The sequence below is a fragment of the Pogona vitticeps genome, chromosome 5 (assembly GCF_051106095.1).
Source record: "Pogona vitticeps strain Pit_001003342236 chromosome 5, PviZW2.1, whole genome shotgun sequence".
NCBI lineage: Eukaryota > Metazoa > Chordata > Lepidosauria > Squamata > Agamidae > Pogona > Pogona vitticeps.
Window position 1 is genome coordinate 13,114,394 of NC_135787.1, and position 5,684 is coordinate 13,120,077.

General features: G+C 42.1%; 1 long non-coding RNA gene across 1 annotated transcript; it reads right to left on the bottom strand.

The window, feature by feature from the left end:
• Positions 1 to 2,453: 2,453 nt before the first annotated feature.
• On the bottom strand, positions 2,454 to 5,277 carry LOC144589581 (uncharacterized). The gene is made up of 2 exons (XR_013545769.1): positions 3,909 to 5,277; positions 2,454 to 3,605 (listed from the first exon to the last, which is right to left on the bottom strand). It is a non-coding gene; the product is annotated as an uncharacterized LOC144589581 (long non-coding RNA).
• Positions 5,278 to 5,684: the final 407 nt, after the last annotated feature.

Genomic DNA, 5,684 nt, shown 5'->3' on the forward strand with positions numbered 1-5,684 from the left:
TTTCTCTCCCCCACCCCAATCATATTGTTTCCCCTCTAATCCTTTTTGGGGATGATGAAACCAGGGCTTAAAGAATTGTTAGTAGTAAGGGATGCATGTGGATCTCCTTGGGGTTATTTCCAGATAAGTGCCTGCTTCTTGTAATGGACAAAGGACCTACAGAGACCTTCACACTGCTAATTGGAACACCCTTTGTACATTCGCCTATTATCTTGGACAGAAGATGAACTAAACAAATAAACCAAGATGTAATCTGTTAAAATGGCCAAGGTCTGCATGTGTGCGTTGGCGTGCGTGTGGCGTTCACACAATGTAGTTCGGAATTACTTACCAAGAATAAATAGGAGGCGCTCCTAAGGAGATTCTCCACAAAGACCTAATTAACGGTCTCCTGGATACTATACTTAAGAGGACTGCAGTGTTGGAAGGTTCCTGATTAGTGTCCCCTGCATATATTTTAGCCAGCTGCCCTATTATTTACAATATATTACCCAGTAGACACTGTAGCACTCACTCGCCGAAGCTCTCTGGGTAGTTCACAAAATAGAATGCTAGAGAAATTGAGCCATCTGGCTCCGCTCCCTAGAGGCTTGATTAAAATCGGTACCTCCTATGATATCCCTTTATAGCAATCCCTTTATATCCATCCCTTTATATTAATCATGCCCTCCATCTCATCCTAAGCTTTCCTTAACCCATCAATCTTTTCGTAAAGATCCATTTGGCTAAATGCATGCCGATCTGCTAATGTGACCATTTGACTTAACAGGCAACCTAGGTTTTGTTTTCCCATACGATAAATTTGGTCTCAAAATGGAACTGTGATCTCTTTGTTAATTGATGTCAATCCATTTATTTTTCTTCTGGCACCACTTTACCTTTTTGTCTTGTTAAAATGGAGAGAGAGAGAGAGAGAGAGGGAGAGGGAGAGAGAGAGAGAGAGAGAGAGAGAGAGAGAGAGAGAGAGAGAGAGAGAGAGAGAGAGAGAGAGAAATTTCAGTTTGTTGGGAAAAAAAACAGCCTTTAAATCTGTCTAATTGAAGACTAGCAGAGGAAAATACATTACTGAAAGAACCGAAGTAGAAATGACTGGTCCACATGTACAATAGAACACTTACAGGAGGGGGGATAGCTGGCTCAGAAATACTGTGAGCAAGAAGGATCTTGGAATCATTGTAGATCTCAAGCTGGACATGAGCCAACAGTGTGACACAGCTACAAAAAAGGCAAATGCTATTTTAGACTGCGTTAATAGAAATATAGTCTCCAAATCCTGCAAGGTACTTCTTCCCCTCTATTCGGCACTGGTTAGGCCTCATGGACAGAGGATGAGATGGTTGGACAGTGTCATCAAAGCTACCAACATGAATTTGATCCAACTCCGGGAGGCAGTGGAAGACAGGAGGGCCTGGCATGCTCTGGTCCATGGGGTCACGAAGAGTCAGACAAGACTTTACGACTAAACAACAACAACAACAACAACAACAACAACAACAACAACAACAACAACAACAACAACAACAACAACAACAACAGAGTACTATGCCCAGTTCTGGATACCACACTTCAAGAAGCATGCTGACAAATTGGAATAAGTTCAGAGGAGGGCAACAAGGATGATCAGGGAGCTGGAAACCAGACTAAAAGAACTGGGTATGTTTAGCCTTGAGAAAAGAAGAATAAGGGGAGATTGAAAGGCTGTCAGACAGAGGAGGGGCAGGATCTGTTTTAAATCGGCCCAGAGTGCGGGACATGCAACAAATTACAGGAAGCCAGATATCAGGAAAAACTTCCTAATTGTTAGAGCAGTATGGCAATGGAACCAATCACTTTGAGAGGTGGTGAGTGATCCCAAACCGGAGTCATTCAAGAGAAATTTAGACAGCTACCTGGCAGATATCCTCTGATTTGTACTCCTGCTGGGGATTGGACTTGATGGCCTTACAGGCCCCTTCCAACTTCATGATTCTATGGTTCTATGATTTTATTAAGTTTTAAAGGTAAAAGGAGGACCCATGGCTCCTGATATCTCCAGCTTAGCTAGAACAATTTTCTGTAAGTGTAATAAACACAAGCTTTCCTATTTTTTTTTTTAAAAGCACAATCATGCTCTGAGTTTCAAATTGCTGAACCCATAAGTTAATGTTGTTCCCATGCTTGCTTGTTCTCCAGTATGGATGCTGGTACTGGAGCAGCTGCCTCAGAGTGATGCATGCTGATCCTGAGGCACTGTAGAGGCCTCAGTATTCAACTGTTTGCACACTTCATGCAGGACTCCCGGTAGGACATTCCTCTCATTCAACAGAAGCCAACCTCTTCACTTTAGAACAGCCATGCAGTGCTAAAATTTCCGAGTGTGGATACTAAGATGAATTGGTTAGCAGTGGGAGAAAACAATGTGATCTGAAAAGTGTGCTCAAATTCAAGAGTATGAGGAAGAAGATGCACAGCAACCTTTGTGCATTGCATTTAGGAAAGCCTGGAAAAAATAAGGGGGAAATCATATTTGTATACCATTTTCTCAGAATGCTTCACATGTGTACCTTCTTCACACACACACACACACACACACACACACACACACACACACACACACACACACACACACACACACACAACCTCTCTCTCTCACACACACACACAGAGATTCTGTCACTTAGGAAAAACAGTGGGAAGCCGAATTTAGCACCATAAAGAGGTTGAATGGGGACAGTTTTAAAACTGTTTTGAAATAGTTTTGAAACAAAACATTTAATGTCTAAGCATTCTGATTCTGAAATTCTCTGTGGTGCCAAATCAGAGTCCCAGCTGCTTCATGTTGAACAGCAGGTATGCCATGGACCCCTCTGTGCCAGGAATAGCAGTTAACATGATGGGTAACATGTCTGAAGATTTTGTTTCTGACAAAACCTTTCTGATAAAAACCAAACAAAGTTTACAGATTTATTTGTATACAGCATGGAAAGAACTTGAGGGTATTTTTAAAAAACTGAATATGGGAGAAAGCTGAACTGATCCTAGACCCTGGAATAATTCCCTTTTTGAAGTAGAGCTCATGGAATTCCCCTGCCAGCACGGCCCTTCACAATGCTGGATGGCTGATTCTGGGAGTTGTACTCCAAATGGGTAAGCCTTCAAAACTCTGATCCATTTCTGTGACACAATATTGAAGCATATTCTCCCCCATGACCAAATTACTCCTGTTCAGAGTTCAAGTCAGCTATTCACTCAAAAGAAGGAATTCCACTTCTACCTCCTTGGTTTCACTTTATCAGTTTACAGCTGTGGTTTCTGGCAATTCTCAGTCACCACTCATCTGTCAAAGTCTGTTTGCCAAACTCTGGATCAAATATCTCCCCATTCAGATATCATCTTCCTATTTTCCTCCAGTTCTTTAGACCTTCGTTACCTCAGGGCCACATCATCATCAGAAGGAATTCCCAAAGTTCTGGACACATCTGATTGTCACAGCCAGGGCTTTCCACACCTCCTGTACTTTGCTGAGGAACTTGCTTTGTTTTGTGATTGGTCTTCTGGAGGTGAGGGTGGGATTTGTGTACAAGCATGTGCTCAGTCAAGAAGGCCCATCTGCCTAAGTCACATTTCTGAAAAATAAGCAGATTTCAACTTTTAACAATGGGTGGTATGTAATATTTAGTCTGGCTCTCCGTCTGCTGTTAAAGGAAGTTTGCGATTAATAGAGCCCTGTCAGATCAGACCGTCTAGTCCACTGCCCTCCTGTCTCAAACAGATGCCTGTGAGGTGCCCTTAAACTGTTGAGCATATGCTTGTACATTTAATTTTGACAAAACCAGCTGGGTTCCACTCTTTCCAAAAGCCATAGTGGTTTCCGATGTCAGTGAAATGGATATATGGTGGCTGTTTTTAAAAGAAATATCAATACTCACCAAAAGCTGAAATCAAATGCATCGGCATTGCAGACCCCTTCTTTAATGGATCCAGTCTGCTAATTTTGACAGCTCCAGACTTCCTACCTATGTAGTTTTTTTTATTCAAAGAAACAGTTTTCTGCACTTCGAAGAAAAGACCTGTCTCTAGTAACTGATGTTTAGCAATTCTGATCCTTTAGTGCCTCTGGTGGCCATTGCACGACATGATGGCCAAGGCAATAGTTTCTTTTCCTCAGATGATTTTTTTTTCTGTGCCATTTCTACCTTAAGATAACACAAGTCAGTTAGTTATCCCCAACCTTTCTTTTGATTAGAAATACTCAGCTACTGGGTTTAGGTGGAAAGTGAGAACAATTTCCTATGTAAAACATGGGTTCATAGATTGACTTTTGAAAATGACTCTGGGGAGAGGGAAATATAACTTGGAGATGGGCGGGACATACCAGACCTTCCCACCTGGATCTGCGAATATCACATACTCACTGTCACATACATATCTGCATGTATATAACTGTGAAAATGCAGACATTCATACAATCATTGTACAAGGATGGGCAAAGTTGGGTGGTAGAAGACTGGGAATGCTTTGGTTCCTTCTTAACTCTTTGCGATTAGAGGATTGGCGGGGGGTTGCTTGGTTGTTAACTTTTTTCTTTAAAACAGTTTTGTAATTTTCCTTCCTTCCTTCCTTCCTTCCTTCCTTCCTTCCTTCCTTCCTTCCTTCCTTCCTTCCTTCCTTCCTTCCTTCCTTCCTTCCCTCCTATTTGTAATGCCTCCCACGAAACAGTGCCACTAAAAGAAATCTAGATGGGAAAGAGAAGATGTCTGTTTCATGGCAAAAATCTGTGTCTATTTAGGAGAGATGCTTTTGGTTGTGTTTCATGAGTAAAGGTAAAACTAGACAAGACACTGATCCTGTTGTAGAGAAGCAGTGCTCCCTCAAGTGGCAAAAGGCATCTGATTGCAAAAGCACAATTGGAAGGAGGTTCAATTGCTGAGATATATATAGCAAAGGAAATTGCCTTGCTGGACAGATAACACCTCAAGAGCAGGAAATACACATTTTTGTGAATATTTATTTTAATTCTAACAATGTAATTCTATACATGGGTACCCAGACAGGACCAAATAACTGGATATAGAAATATAGACGTTGATTGGTGTCCAAAACTTAATGATCACTTATTGAGATGTTGTACCATATAGTAGAGGGGACGTGGTGGCGCAGCGGGTTAAACTGCAGAAGCCTCTGTGCTGCAAAGTCGGAAGACCAGCAGTCGTAAGATCGAATCCACACGATGGAGGGAGCTCCCGTCGCTTGTCCCAGCTCCTGCCAACCTAGCAGTTCAAAAGCATGCAAATGGGAGTAGATAAATAGGTACCACCATGGTGGAAGGTAACAGCGCTCTGTGTCTAGTTGCGCTGGCCACGTGACCATGGAAACTGTCTTCAAACGTTGGCTCTACGGCTTGGAAACGGGGATGAGCACCGCGCCCTAGAGTCGGACATGACTGGACTAAATGTCAAGGGGAACCTTTACCTTTACCATATAGTAACTCAGTGGGAATTGTTTCACTTCATCATTTCTTCATCATTTCTCTTCAGTTGTTGATATCCTTCTTCTTTGGTGCCTCATTATTGCACTACTATTTTAATTCAAATACTACTGGAGGAAATGTACATAATCTGTTGTAGTGGCCAGACTAACTCAGAGGTGATGTCTTGCTCCACTCTGTCATTGGTCAAAAAAAGGTACAGATACTCTCATTTGGT